Source organism: Myotis daubentonii, chromosome 9 (assembly GCF_963259705.1).
Source record: "Myotis daubentonii chromosome 9, mMyoDau2.1, whole genome shotgun sequence".
Lineage (NCBI taxonomy): Eukaryota > Metazoa > Chordata > Mammalia > Chiroptera > Vespertilionidae > Myotis > Myotis daubentonii.
The window spans coordinates 48,311,789-48,327,977 of record NC_081848.1 but is presented as its reverse complement, the minus strand read 5'-3'; the positions used below and the strand labels follow the sequence as shown (position 1 = coordinate 48,327,977).

General features: G+C 42.0%; 1 protein-coding gene across 5 annotated transcripts in view; it reads left to right on the top strand.

Annotated features, from left to right (window-relative positions):
* The window catches only part of DENND2B (DENN domain containing 2B), a 176,135-nt gene that overhangs the window by 15,552 nt on the left and 144,394 nt on the right, over positions 1–16,189 (top strand). For 2 of the 5 annotated variants that reach the window (XM_059708815.1, XM_059708811.1), the window contains exon 2: positions 6,779–6,903. The gene's annotated coding sequence lies outside the window, so the exon portion shown is untranslated. Of the gene's footprint in view, positions 1–6,744; positions 6,904–7,054; positions 7,078–16,189 lie in introns of those variants that run through there. The other 3 variants (XM_059708810.1, XM_059708817.1, XM_059708813.1) reach the window with 3 other exon arrangements.

The following is a 16,189-nucleotide window of genomic DNA, read 5'->3' as shown; positions in this document are numbered from 1 at the left end:
ATAATAACATGCAATATACAATATTTCAAGGAAAAAAGATATTTAATATAATATTACCAAAACTGTACTAACATAGTATGATATTATAAAAGTTGTAGGAAATATTAAAAATCTGCAAATAACAGGATTACTTCTATTATATTCTAAAATATTTTTTTTCTCTGGCTCTGTTTTTGTCCATCAGTTTATGTTGTTCATTGTATTCCACAAATGAGTGGGATCATGTGATATTTATCTTTCTCCACTGGCTTATTTCACTTAGCATAGTGCTCTCCACTTCCATCCATGCTGTTGCAAATGGTAAGCATTCCTTCTTTTTTCTTATAGCAGCGTAGTATTCTATTGTGTAGATGTACCACAGTTTTTTAATCCACTCATCTGCTGATGGTCATTTAGGCTGTTTCTAAATCTTAGCTATTGTAAATTGTACTGCTATGAACATAGGGGTGCACATATCCTTTCTGATTGGTGTTTCTGATTTCTTGGGATATATTCCTAGAAGTGGGATTCCTGGGTTAAATGGGAGTTCCATGTTTAATTTTTTGAGGAAACCATACTGTTTTCCACAGTGGCTGCACCAGTCTGCATTCCCACCAGCAATGCACGAAGGTTCCTTTTTGGATGTTTGTTTATTTTTTGTTGTTGTTAAACCTCACCTGAGGATATTTTCCCATTGATTTTTAGAGAGAGTGGAAAGGAGGGGGAGAGACACAGAGAAAGAAATATTGATGTGAGAGAGACACATTGATTGGTTGCCTCCTGCACATACCCGGGCCAGATCGGAGATCAAGCCTGCAACTGAGGTATGTGCCCTTGACTGTAATTGAACACTTGACCCTTCAGTCTGTGGTTGGACACTCTATCCACTGAGCCAAACCAGCTAGGTCAGGTTATTAATGTTTATTAATAACCCTATAACTTAAGTTAGTTATAGCGACCAGGAGTATTAAGTAAATTTTGCCCCTTAAATTCTGTTTAGGTATAAATAAAATCTTTTTTATAACAATAGAACATTTTCAGGTTGTGGGAGAAAAACATCTACTGTCTTGATGTATATATAGGTGTATGACAGAAATTTTCTACAGGTTTTCATTGTCAGTCAGTCAAAACAGTAACAGAAGGGACTATTCACTGGAGTGATTGTTTGAGGAAAAAACATAAAAATTAGAAAGTTCTTTACAAACAGATGTGGTATTTTGTAACCACATGCACAGTTAACCAACAGTGCTTACTGAAGCTATTTTGTAGTCTGGAATGATGCGTGGTAATACTCAAAAGCAGACAAGGTTGCAATTCTGCTAAGCTTACCAAAGGACTGGGGGTAGAGAACCCTTAGCCTTGCTCTAGAATGGTGATGCTTACCTTTTTTGAGATCATGAACACCTTTGAGATTTTGTTACAGGCTACAGATCTCTCCTTCCAAAAATGCATTATATGCACATAAATAATTTTTCTTTGTATTTATTTATTTACATATATTTTTTATTGTTGATAGTATTACAGATGTCTCCCATTTCCCCCCCTTTCTCCCTTCCTCCAAGCTTCTAACTCCCCCCCCCCCCCACACACACACACAGGTCTTCACCTCCCAATTACCTGTGTCCTATAAATTCTTTGGTTTATCTCTTCTCATCCCCACAATCTCCACATCGAGGTATATAATGATTTTGCATTCCATTTGAACATCTCTGGAAGAATATATAAGAAACCACAGTGATTGCTTGAAGAGGATAAAAGAATATACAGAGAAAAAGAAGTCTTCCTTCCCACTCTTGCTCTCCAGTTCCCCTCTTTTCAGGCCTCTTGCATGCCTCCTACTGGGGATCAAACCCACAACCCGGGCATATGCCCTGACTGGGAATCAAACTGTCACCTTCTGGTGCATAGGTTGGTGCTCAACCACTGAACCACACCAGCCGGGCTCTGTGTTTTTTTAAGTCATGATGTCAAACATTTGTTTACACACATTTTGGGTTCTATGCTTTCGACCCTTGTAGATTTTTTAAATTAAGTAGCTCTTATAGAATATAAGATATTTTAATAGACTGTAGGAATAACAGAATATAACAATTAGGCAGTTATGGATTATTTCACTAGATTACAAAAGATAGACATTTAGTTTGAGCGGCCTATTAGTGCTATTATGTTTGTATAACAAAACCTTGCTGATTCCTCAGTGATCGATTTCAGTATCTTATTAAAGTTTGTTTAAACTTTAATGGGCATTTTAAAAAAACATTCAGTTTAAGGACTTTTTTCTTTCAGAGGTAGGCTGTAATGGTAGCTGTGCCCAGGTAAATTGGTTATTATGAAGGAAAGAACTGCATTATATTTCAACTCATATATGTCTGCTTGATTCCTTTCTGGAAGCCTGTGTGAGTGTGGCAATTGTGGGGCTTTCCTCCAAGGGAAAATCACCATATTTAAAACTGACAAAGTAAAGATAATAGAGTAAATTTAGCCTAGTGTTTCTTAACCTTGGAGACTCCAATTTAGTGGGTCTGGAACTGGGCCAAAATCTGTACTTCTGACACGCTTCTTAGATGATTCTGAGCTAGGAGTTAGGAACTAGTGATGTAGTACATAGGCCTTACTGATGATAAAAATGAGTTACAAGGATTCATACTACTGACTCAGTTGCATCTGTGTGAATGTAAACCCCATTTGCCTTTTGAGGGCTTGGGAAAGAGGAAACTAAAAAGGCAAAAGGAGTGACAAAATCATCCCTTTGCACTCCTGATAGCTATTTCAGAGCGTTTTATGTCAAAACTGGCCCAAAGTCTTACGGCTTATTATGGGAAAACTTCAAACATGCGGTGCTTTAGAAATGAGGCTCTACTCAAATGTCGGGGGGGATGCAAAGCAGGATTGGGTTAGGTAGTACTTGTTGAAGTTATGTATCAGTGATTAATAATTATTTATTAAAAACACTTTAGGATGATTTCCATCTTTAGCATTTTTGTTTAGCAGTTAAAACAAAACATACTGTTTTTGTTAAAAAAATTTGAAAGTCCTGATATGTGGAAAAGCACTATCTAGAAAACTTAAAGGTCATCTGGGCACACAATCTCTTCCTGTTGCCTGCCTTAGAGAAACCTTATTGTTTGCATCATCAGGCATAAATAAGCCCCGTTAAGAACCACATTTAACATTATGTTCGGAGGAAATAACTGCTCCATGAGTACTAGACCTGCAAACCTGAAAGACTTCCTTGAACATCTTAACCCCTTTGCCCTTCAAAGAAACATACAAAGGGAAATCCATGAACCAGAAAACCCAAACTACTCACCAATCTTAAGTGCAGGATTTAAAATAGCAATAGGAAGTAAAGCCCATTTCTGTGATGTCAAGTGCTATTCTGGTATATAACAAAACAGTTGAATTATAAGTCCCACACAGTTAAAATATTAAACAGACCCTTAGCTGTAAGATGTGTTGCCTGGCATCTGTATGGAATATAACCAGAGTAATCGGAGTATATTGCACTTCTCCACACAAAGAGAACCAAAGCTACTGCTTATAAAGATTAGGAAACTTTCCTTAGACTGACAGAAGACAGTACAGAGGAAATGGCTGCGGGGTGGAGGAGACGTATGAGGGAGGATGAAAGGAACAGTATTCATACTATCCAAATTAGAGCCAGGATGTTTATGCTCAAATCTTGTCTTGGCTCTGTGTTGAGGGAACTGAATAATGGGACATGGGAAAGTGTATGTATCTCTGAGATCCCCAAATTTAGCACTAAATATACCAAATTCCTCCTATAAGCAATCTCTGCATGTCTCAATATATATTGTGATTAAAGTAGAAAGCCAGCTAATGCTAATTACCCCTTCCTCTTTGTTGTTGCCAGTATCTTTCCTAAAGCTGTTAGTTCATCCTGTTGTTTACAAGTCACTTGCTTCCATAGGATTGTAACTTTATGGGGAGTGTTTTTATTTATTTTTCATTTACTCAGCATATATTTTTTGTGCAACTATTTCATGACTAGAGGCCTTGTGCACGAATTCATGTACAGGTGGGGTCCGGCTGGCCCACCCCGATCGGGGCCTCTCAGGCCAGTGGTGGGGAGGGGCCGCGGTCATTTGGTGGGCCTGCCCCGACCTCCCATCGGTGTGGGGGGGCGGTTGGGGGTGGGGCTGGCCCGGGGGAGGGGCCACAGGGAGTTGGCGAGCTGGCCCTGCCTCCAATTGCCCCCCTCCCCGTGGGGGGGCAGGGCAGGCCCACCAAATGACCACGGCCCCTCCCCCCAGCCGGCCTGATAGGCCCCAATCGGGTGGGCCAGCCGGACCCAACCCTTCAAACTCCCAGTTGAACTCCCAGTCGAAGGGACAATTTGCATATTAGCCTCTTATTATATAGGATGAGCATTGTGCTGGGCACATAGATGTAATTATTAGCAAGATAGACCTGGTTCCTGTCCTCATAAAGCTTACATCTCCCTTAGTACTTTATGCATAGCTGGCTTTATTTGTCAAGTGATGTGGACATTAGGTTAATGCAAATTATTAAATTAGCATCATTTGCAATAGTGTTAAAACATTTCATATGTTAGTGTCTCATAAGTCTTTGGCTAGTATTAAGATGAATACTGACATCAGTGGAATTTAGACTCAAAACTATATTTAGCAAACTTAAGGGATGTTAATTTTCTTTCTGAAAGAGCAGATCTAATTAGGTTTTTTCTTAGGAATTAAAAAGTTCCATGCATAATTTGCAATGGAATTGGCAAACAAAAAGAACTGTTTGTATCTTATTATTGCTGCCAGAGATGAAAACAGTTACTGTCCTGGGTCTGAACACAGAAAATTTTGATGTTTTCTGTTGAGTTGGCTTCCTTTACAGATACCGCTCACAAGAAAATCAGGACTTTCATAGTAGAAGTTTTAATAGCTTTGGAAGTGGGAAATTTAAGAATCTCCTCACAGAGCTTAGGGAGCTGCTGGTGGAATTTGCCTGAAGTATTGTTAGATTCTGTGGCCCTTGTCCCCCAAGGAGTCCTGTATGTGAGTTCTCTAGTTGCATGTGGAGGGTTGGAGAAGATTGGAGAAGGCTAAGTTCATCCAAATACGGCCTCTGTCTCCTGAAGGATTTAAGCACGTCGATAAACCAGGGTAGAAACTCACTGCTGGGTTTTGAATTTGAAGTAAAACTTACTCTAATTTGCCTAGTTTCAAGTTGTCTCCTGTGTTTTCCAGTGTGCCTCAACAACAACTGAAATTTTGGGTTTTCTTAATGCAGACCAATTCACTTTACTAAGAATTGACTTATTTTTCACACACAGACCTTACTGTGTGTAAGGTCTTCTAAGAAGGCCAGACATCCTCTGGCCTCAATATTATTGAGCTAGAGTTAATACTGGTAATTCATGTTAATATCCTTTTTCTGGCAAAGGAAGAATAGACTTTATCAGTTTGGTTCTTGCCATTATTTCGGTTCTATCATAAACAAGTTAAATTATTTCCAGGATGTATCTTAAACTCCCCATGATTTTTTTTTTTTTAATCATGGATATTTTTCCATTGATTTTTAGAGAGAGTGGAAGGGAGGGGAAGCAACAGAGAGAGAGAAACATGGATGTGAGATAGACACATTGATTGGTTGCCCTCCATAGGCACCCTGGGATGAGCCTGCAACCGAGGTACTTGTGGAATTGAACCCGGAACCCTTCAGTGCGCAGGCGGAAGCTCTACCCACTGAGCGAAACCAGCTAGGGCGCCCCCTGATTTTTGATGCTTTCCCTGCAGCCGAGTGAACACCGCCTTAGGGTATGTGACAGTGGACTCGGCTTGGGCTTTTAAACATTCCTGGCCTTAGGGCCCGTTTCTGTCCGTACACATTTGTTCCTTCAGAATGTAAGAGGTTTGTGAAAGTCAGTTTCATGCATTTCAATATCAAGTTCTATTTATAGTGATTTATGGGAGAAGAAATTTGGGTTACACGGCTTCCTAATATCCCACTAAGTATGTATGAGTTTAGACTTTAAGGGACTTGTATTATTCTTTTCCGAGTGGACTGTCATCTTGGGTTAAAATTTTATTTCAGAAGTCCACTAATAAATCACAGACTCTTACCGCTGTGAGGTATTTTATTGCTTATTATTTAATGACACCCTTTTCTAGTTTTTGGTGTTGGGAGCGAATGGAGTATTTAAAACAAATTCTCAGAACGCCCTGGAACTTTCAGCCCAGACTCCCCGGAAGCCCAGAGCTTTCAGAGTTCCTGTGCTCCCACTGCAGAACCAAATGGAGCTTTTAGTGACTCTGGGTTTTGCAGGGCTCCCCCAGGCCGAGGACTGGGAGAACGGAAAGATCTCATCGGTTTACTTGGAGGCAGGTCCAGGCAGCTTTTCCCAGACTCTCAGCTCCGGCTTTTCATGCATACCAGCAGAGCCGCTTTTTTCCTCCGGTGATTGAAACCATCTGGACTACAGGGGGTCACGTGTGTATGAGAAAATGACATAAAGTTTTAGACCCCCTTGTGCTTTGCTCCAGACCCAGACAATTCTTAGTTGGGTGGTGCCGAGGTGAGGACCCTTCAGTTTGAGGACCCGCTCCTTATCCTGCCCACCCTCAGCCCCCATCTCCCCAAGTCCTATGTCCCCCCCCCACCCTCCCATGCGGCCCGCCCCTCGCGCACTCTCAGCGCGCTTTTCTTGTAGCCTCGGAACACACCCCTCCGCCTGGCTCCAGCAGCCCACCCTCTCTGTCTGGGTGGAGGCACACCTCCTCCACGCCCCCTCCACTCAAATCTGCCATCCCTCCCATTCTCCCTGCAGCCCAGCGGCGCGGATGCCTGCCGGCCGGCCGCCCGCCCTCCGGGATCAGCTCCTCCTCCGGGCTGCGCGGCTCCAGTCAAGCTCCCCATCGGCGCGAGCGCCCAGCCTGGCTGGGGAGCACGGAGGTAAGTCCGTTCGGCCCCCCGCCGGCAGGGAGGTTGCCTGCTCGCCCCAGTGCCCTTGCTCAAAGCGGGTGGCGGTCCAGAGGGTGCCGGTTCCGGCTCCGCCGTGCCTGCCGCTGCGGTCCCAGCCGGTTTCCCGCTATTCCCACTCCTTGCCCCCGGCGGTGTTCCAGTTCTGTGAGTGTTAGCATCCTGGCGCCCAGACTCTGGGGGGCCTCTGTAGGCACAGAGGAGCTGGTGGGGCTGGAGGGGACTGCCCTCCGGGAGGTCGGGGCTGGCTCTGCCTTCCCGCCTGCTGGGGCTGCGGTTGGGGGTGGGGAACATCCACACAGGGGCTTGGGGAAGTGCAGAGTGTGGTGTGCAAGAGACGACTACAATCGGGGCGGCCCTGGGAGTGGACAAGCCGCCTTGTCCCCTGGACATGCCCAAGCTGCTCTGCAGTGGCTGTGGGAGCTTGAATGCAAGCTCCGTAAAGAAAACACACACACACACACACACACACACACACACACACACACACACACAGAACTCAAACAAAGGAAAATTAACTTTATACTCTAAACAAATTAAACTGTGTTTATTGGGAATGATTACCTTTTCTTTTTTGCTCCTCTTCTTAAGTGTACTAAGTATTAAAGATATATTTTTTTAAAAAAGTGACCCAAGTCTAAGGGAACACACTTCAGCCAACGTTTATGCTACCTTATCCAAGAATTTAATAATTTAGTAGAGTTCAAGAGACTAAACATTTTCAAGTGTTCCTAAAGAGATTATTGCATTTCCTGAGATCTTTAAATGAACGTGGTTCATATTGCTTGAATAAAACAACTTCTTCACTAAGTGAGAATTTGCCTTGTGGCTGCCAAAGTCCAGCTTTTGCCTGTATCCCCACGCAGGTGTTTCTGTGTTTGGACAGCAGGGTCTTGGGAAGGGTGAAGAGGTCATATCCCACCTCCAGGCCTGTTTGGAGCTATCTTGTACATGCACACATTTCAGCTGGCTATCTTAGGACAGGGCCACAAGGTTAAAACCCAAGATTGCATTATTTGTTTCTCTCCAAGTCATATCCTCAGAAGGTGAATCCCTTCATTGATGGGATTCTTCAGGAGTAGGGGTTTCTAAAGGATCAGAAATAATCTAGGTTCCAGAAAGCTAATCAGAGATGGAGACCAAATTGCTCATAGTCTGTCTTCCATGCTGAGCTAAGGACAGTGCAAAGCAAGAGCTCAAGAAGGCCGGTTGAATGCATGGAGTGAAGTACAGGCTTTCTGCACCCTTGATAGCTCTGAGGCAACGCTGTCTTCAAAGTATTGTGTGAGTGTGTGTGTGTGTGTGTGTGTGTGTGTGTGTGTGTTCATCCTCACCCCAGGATATTTTTTTCCATTGATTTTTAGAGAGAGTGGAAGGGAAGGGGAGAGAGAGAAACACCGATGTGAGAAAGACACATCAATCAGGTGCCTCCCGCAGGCAAGGGGCAAACCCACAGCCCAGTTATGTGCTGGGAATCAAACTTATGATTCTGGCCCGAGGGCCGACTGAGCAAAACTGGCCAGGGCCAAAGTATTTTTTTTTATTGCACACTTAGATTGTGATTGGCTTGATATTTAGTAAAAAATTTGCTCTTGTGTTTGTGGACTCAGAAGAAGAATGACACAAAAGAGAAAAATAACAGTTTCAGCTTAGAAAAGCTCAGAGGAGAAAACACTTATGAGCCAGGGTGGTTTCATAGAAGAGAATGAATTTCCTTTAGGCCTTGAAGCAAAGCGTGGTTTAGAAACAAGCAGAGAGTTGCTGGGGAGAGTTTTCAAGAGAAGAGAGAACAGACCATTTGGGTTGGAGCTTACTGAGCATATACTCTGTGCCACATGCCATGCTCTCCCTTTCATCTTTCAGTGTTGTGAAGTAGGCATTGTTATTCTTGTTTTAAAGAGAGGGAATTCTTGTTTTAAAGGAGATTAGAAAGATAAGTGACCTGCTTAAGATCACACTAGTAGTAAGTGGTAGAGCTGGAATTCCAACTCCCCCGTTGTCTGACTCTAAAGCTTGTCCTTCCACAATGGGTAATGGGAGGTTCTGTGGAAGCAGACCGTGGTCAGCTTGAATTCTGGAACTTTATCCTACACACATTGTCTAGCTTTTAAAGATTTTGGAGAGAAGGAGGGATGGGGAAAACTGTGTTTTTAGAAGATTAATGTGACACCTGTATTCAGGAATGTGACAGACTGACTCATCACAGGTAAGATGTAGTTCCTAATCAGGTGGTTAAAAAAAAGTGGATGTAGCCAAGATATCTAGATGTTTAAATTCCTGCCCTATGATCTTTAATAGCTTGGGTCATGGGCTGAGAACTAGTCATACTGACCATAGGGCTACTGGGGATCAGCAAAGAGAGCTGGGTATGACCAGGCGAACACTGAAATGGAATGTGTATATGGAGCCACACAACTGGTGGTTTGTCCTTTATGTTCCCCACATGTTTCGCAATGCTTTGGTGCAAGTTCTTTTCTCTCATGAGTACCCAGGGGTCCCTGGGACGATCAATGTTACAATTTTCTTAAGAGCCTTTACTAAGTGGAAAAGTTGAACTCCAAACCAGGGCCTCTGCCCTAAAGATTTAAATTGAGGTGCTCCCTTCTTCTCCAAATTTCCTTGTTTCTTAAAAATGCGAAATTAAAGAAAAACTTGGTACTGGCAAGGTAAAAATGAATTGAGATTACCTTTCTTAATAATTGAGATAGAAAGTACATTTATTTCATTGTTTGTCATGGAGAAACAACAGGATGGATGCCTTTGGAGGGTTACTGTGCGGGAATCTGGAAGGGCTATGAAAGCGAGGATTTAGAGATGAGAAAACTCTTCCTACCCCTCGACATTTCTTACCAGTTCATTGTGTTGTTCATATATACAGCTAGGGCGCTTACAAGCCAGTTGAATACCCAAGTTTATAGCCAAGCCCTTTGATTCTCCACAGATAATGGACTCAGGAAGGGCAGCAGTGGGTGGAGCCATTCTGCTAGAATTGTCTCTCACTTTGTATACAATGCAGATTTCTTGCTCTTCCTTATGCAACCTTTTCCTCTGAACTTGTCAGAACTCTGAAGGCTTGGTTCTTAGGCCAGGAATGTCAGGTAGTAGGAAGTTGCACAAAAAAGGAACAGGCAGAAAAATTAAGTTCATTTGCTAGAGAAGTTTTATTCTAATTAACATTAGTCAACAATTTTTTTTTGTAAAATAAAAAAATGCAAAACCAAAATATGACCACTGGTTTTCATACCCATTTTACCTTTAAGAGCCTCTAACTGGAGAGCTTGCCCTATGGAATGGTGCTTTGATATGTGAAATTCTCACCAGCACCTTTAAATGTGTCACGATGACCCAGTTTGGGTTTTGAGCCTCTCAGGAATGTGACCTCTCAGTGTAGGGAACTTAGAGTCCAAAGATATGAGTTAAAGTTTCAGCTTTGCCATTTCTTTAGAAGTTTCTGGAGTTTGATGTTGGAGGATTCTCTTAACTCAATTTTTCTAGTTCTTTTGGATCAGTGTAATCCCGTAGGACCAGATGGGGTTCATGCTCGGATTAGTCTCCTGGTTCCTTCTCTTGTTTTGAATGTGGTATCACTTAAAAGACATTTTGTTTTTTCTGTAGCTTCTAGTTATAGAAAGGAAAGCCATCAAGGGCTCTCTCCAGCTCATTGGTGATCTTTCAGTCTGAGTTCCAGTGAGAATGCCCTTGAGGTTTTGCGAGTTGGGGGGTCTCAAAAAGAGACTTTCTCAATTCTCTTATTTAAATGTCAGAGATGTTTGGTTGCATTTGTGGCTCATTGCTTACTCACACAGTTGTTAATGTTTTTATATTTGGTAAGCATTTGTCAATTTTATAATTTATTAAGGAGTGATTTAGCTTTTCTAAGATAGCAAAAAGGTAGCTTAGAAAATAGAACCTGGTATATTCTTTTGACAGTCAGATGTAATCTCCTAGTATAGCAGAACCATTTGACTATTTTAACCCACTCCACCTCCAAATATCCTTAAATCTGTCTCAAGAGATTTCACTACCTGCCTAAGAAACGTTTTCTGAGCTTTCTAGACTGAGGATCACAGATTATCTCCTTGTAGTTAGCCCAAGTTTTCTCTTAGTATTTCTTACCTTTACTGTTACTCCATCTCTCTTCAATGCACAGATGTTCACAGAGTGAGCCACTGTCTTTCCTGGATCCCAATGGCTGCACCACATGTACAGACTGTCCTTTTCCATACCCATGCTTTCTTTTCCTCCTCTGACTAAAAAAACAAGGGCTTTCTCTGTTTTTCTTTATGTCTTACTTTTTAGACCTATGATAATACTTGTTGTTTTGTGTTTTGTTTTATGCAGAAACTCAATATCAGTTATGCTGGCAAATTAGAGCTTTCAGATGTAAAGGAACCATCCTATATAATAAAGAGCTAATATGCTAATTAGACCAAACAGCAGAACAACCATCTGGATGACATTCCGGACGACCATCCGGATGACCTTCCAGATGAAGCCAGGGCTGCGTGGGCCGGCTGAGGCTGCGAGGGGGCTGCAAGGCGCTGTGAGGACTGGCTGAGGCAGCGGGGGGTGCGAGGGCTGAGCCCCTTGCATGAATTTTGTGCATTGGGCCTCTAGTTTGGAAATAAAATGTGTCTCTCTTTCCCCCCGCCCCCCATTCAGTAGGAGTAATTGAGGAACTGTAAACTCTGGAGATGATTTTTTCAAAAAGTTATCATTGAAAGAATTTTGTCCAAATCTTTTAAGGTCTTAAAAAGAATCCAGTCTTTGCAAGATTGCACTAAAAGTAACAGACTAGCCCAATTAAGGCCTTTCAGAAGTGTGGGAATCATTTGTTTAAACTAGACTTTAGGGTCTCCAAGAAATATTCTAGAAATAGTATGCTTAACCGTTTGTTAATAGCATAAGAATAATAAATCCTTTTTATTTTTTAAATATATTTTATTGATTTTTTACAGAGAGGAAGAGAGAGGGATAGAGAGTTAGAAACATCGATCAGCTGCTTCCTGCACACCTCCTACTGGGGATGTGCCCTTGACCGGAATCGAACCTGGGACCTTTCAGTCCGCAGGCCGACGCTCTATCCACTGAGCCAAACCAGTTAGGGCATAAATCCTTTTTAATGGACCTCTTTCAATCAAGGGCCATTGTGGATAGAATATGCTGGTTAGACATACCTGGATTGTCAGTATTCTGGAAACTACTTTGGATGAGAAGTGTCAATATTGGTGGTCTTTTGTCTGCCTTTGATGTAAAGTTTGAATCTAGATATTTGTGGATATTGTTTCCCTTTGTCCCTATTCTTCCTCTTCCCCACAGCTAACTGGAGTGGGGTAGAAGGTGCTTCTAATCAAGGAGCCAGTGTCCTGGATGTTCTGTCAGACACTAGTCTCCAAGGAAGCGCTCGGCTGTGTTACTGTTATTTATGCTGTTATTCCCTTCCTCTGGCTAAACAAACAGGTCTTCCTTTTTCTCCTCTCCCTCTCCCTCCCCCTCCCTCTTTTTCCTTCCTTCCTTCCTTCCTTCCTTCCTTCCTTCCTTCCTTCCTTCCTTCCTTCCTTCCTTCCTTCCTTCCTTCCTTCCTTCCTTCCAGCATTTATTGAATATCTGCTGTGGAAAAAGCACTGGGCTAGCGCTTTCAAGCATCTATTTGTTCTCATTTTTTTTTAGTAAACATGCTTAATATTAGGTGTTTGACAAATCAGTGAGTGAGTAATGTTAAGAAATTAGATAGAAAATTATTTTGGGATATGGGTGCTGAATACCACCTGATTCACACCGCTTTGGGAAGTGGCTATTTATCCATCACTCTGGTTATATCGCCCCAAGTGCTGAGATGATCCCTGATACATTTTCTAGTGAGTGAACAGGGCCCAGTCAGTTATTTTTCCTTTTAGTTATGATAGATTACATGTACTGTTGCCAGGACATCCGTTTAACATAATATGCCCTATATTAGAAGGTGCCGATGATTAGTAATAAGGATGCCTTGAGAAGTTTTCTCCAAAAGTCTGGTCCTATCACTTGAGCCAGGGACAGATGGATTGGATTCTAGGTGCTTAGACCCAAAGGGCTTCTATACAAGCCAGAGTGATCCTAACGCTAGTGCCAAAGGAAATGCAGCTTCTCTTGAAAATTGTGTGCTAGCATGGGGAAGGGGGAATAAGGCTTTTAGCTTCTTGGTGGATGCTAGAATCTGTACACAGAGACTTAGAGATGAAGAAAGCCCAACTTTAAATGAATATTCCATGCTGTGGGGTTAGGGAGGACATGGAAAAATAGGATTTAAGGTTTAAGTGTTTATTTGAATCCTTACTATCCAATTAATCAGAGATATTAGTTGTGAAGGTTCTGTTTTACTATTTTTCTGCACATCTGTGATTTGACAGGTCACTGCCTTGAATTAGAATAGTATTTAGGACCAAAGTGTTTATACAGGAAGTGATGGCGGAGTCATGGGAGATGAACAGAGGCCACTTTATACCTTATTTCAGATGGACCATTTTTAAAACCTCCATAAGTAGATCAGTGGTCAGAGTTAGTAAGCAATAATTTTGTTGAAAGGTATTGGTAAAATAGCATCTAGCAGCCTTTGTCTATTCCAGGATTAGATCTGAGCAATAAAGCCAATTTGGGAGCAGCGTCACGTGTCCAGTTCTGCCTACACTCAAGTCGCCTACATACTTCCTATGTATTTGTCACTGTTCCTGGTCCCTGGAGGGCTAGGGGTAGATCTCAGGATATGAGGCTCAGGCTTGGTTGAAGCCACATCAAGGACTGGTCCTGGTAGGTCAGCATTGTTTTCTGTGGTTTGTCATCACTAGGATTGGGGGTGTGGGGAGATGAGTGGGTGGGGCAGGGAAGCAAAAAATAAAAGGGCATATAGCTTTGTGGAAATTGAGTGAAGAAATGAAAAAGTTAGAACTCTTCCCCCTCCCGCCCTGCCCCTCATTGACTGGGACCTTTGTTCTGTTGGAAACTCTTATCACTCAAGGTCATTTTATCAGTACTTACAGTAACTAGTTAAAGACACTGAGACCTCTGTATGCTGGTGGAAGGAGCCCTCCTAGATGATCCTTTGGATATGTATTTGGGTTATGCCAATTTTCTTTCCCTTATTTCCCAAGTTTTATGCTGTTGTTGTTTTAGGAATATTATGGCTTCATTGTCTAGATTCTTTTAGGGCTATGGGGGCTGGGGCTGGGGGACTGAGTGTGACATGTTGCTAAATATGAAAGATTTTTGTATTTAGACAAATCTCCAGGAAAGGAGAGACAGAAAAATTTATACACAAAGCATAACGATTGGGAAGTCAGAAGGAAAATGGCTTTTAGTGTAACTGCTCTGGCCAGTGTGACTGTCTGTCAAGATGGGCCTGGTGGCTGGATGATGGGGAGGTGCTGAGGATATCTTATAATCCACATTATTCCATAAAGAAGAAGATGATTTTCTAAAAGAGAAATCATAGTGCATTACATTGTTGTTATTTTTTTAAATTTACATGACATAATCACAAGTGAGTGTCATGAACACCCGAGGGTGTGTTTAACTCTAGGCTGAGCATGGTGATGGATATACAAGACAAGTATGTGAACAAACAACAACTGGAACTTAGAACATATAATTGTCGTCAGGTATTACTTTATCAAGCTTTCAACTGTGAGTCACATACAGGGGTTTGGGGTCCCAGACAAGGCTTAGGAGAAATGCAGGCTTATGGTAAAATCTTGGGTTGAAGGGAGGCCTTTGGAGATGTTGGAGTGTCCCAGAGATCAAGCATCAGACCCCTTCTTTTCTCTGTGCACTTCTCTTAGGTGGTCTCATGGTTTCAAAGTACTAGCATTCATGGAGTGTTTGCTCTGTGCCAGACTCGTTTAAGGGGTTTAGTGCACTAGTTTAATCTTCCAGACAAATTTATGATTTATGTACTGTTATCCTCACTTAACATGTGGAAACTGAAGTACAGAGAAATGAACTTTCTTGAGATTATCCAGCTCATAAGCTGAAGAGTCAGGATGTGAACCTAGGGATGGGGGAGACTGGATGCTAAGTTCTTAATGGTTCTCTCTCGCCTCCTAACTGGTCCCGACTCCTCTACTCCTGTCCCTTCACAGCCTCTTCTCCACATAAGCAACCGAAGTTTCACATTTGTCCCCTACTTTTACACTCATATGGAATCCCACCCATCATACTTAGAATCCAAATTTACTACCAGTCCTTAAGTGCTCTAACCTCTAACCCTCCCAGCTGCTGTCCACTTTTGTCCTCTCTTCTGTCTCAGAGTTTTCGCCCTGCACCTGGGATGACTATTTCTACCCTCACTTTATTCAGGTGTCAGCTCAAATGAACCCCCTCAACGGCACAACTGTTCTTTGTCAATCTTTAATCCTCGCTTTGTTTTTGTTGCTAAAATTATATACATATTTGTGTGTTTTTCCTGTTTGCTTTCTCAAATAAACTCCATGAAAGTTAGGGAGTTGGTTCATCTGTTTATTGGGGTCTTTACTTTTTAGAACAGTATGTAGAAAGTTTTCTTTAAATATTTTTCAAATGAATAAATGATATCATTTGCATCTGATATTCGTGTTTCACATGACTTCACTTAGACAAAAATAATGGAGAGGAAAGGGATATACAGGTGATATGTCTGGCTCTTATTTGGCCTTATGTTTATTACCAAGGCTTTCCCATAATATTTGGCCAAGAAAATGCTCAGAAAATCTTAGTTGAATAAATGCTTTATGATTTGTTTTGGGTTCCAGATCTAGGAGTTCAGAGAAAGGTTAGATTAGTGTGGCCTGGAGTGCTTAGAGAAAATTTGTGGAGGACTTGTAGACTTTGAAGGAGAGATTGGATTTGTTGAGCATATAGGAATCATAGATTAATTTTTTTTTTTTTTTAGCTGGCAGGACTATTAAGATGATCTAGTTCAGTCTTTCTGTTTATAGATGGGGAAACTGAGCCCAGAGAGCAAAGGACTTGTTCAAAGGTACACACACAACTAGTTATTGTCAGAACCATGTCTAAAATTCAGGTATTTTGATTCCTAAGTCAGTTCTCTTTCCTCCACACAATGCTACCTTCAGAATTGAGGACACTTTGGGGAGGGGGGTGAGAAGTGACTAGGAATCGTATGAGCAAAGGCCCAGAGGCAGAGATGTTGTTGGCTTGTGTGGGATAGAAACTGGGATAGGAATGAGGCTGTCCTAATTGTATCCGCAGGTTAATGAAAGATACAGTAGGGAGATACATGGGAGAT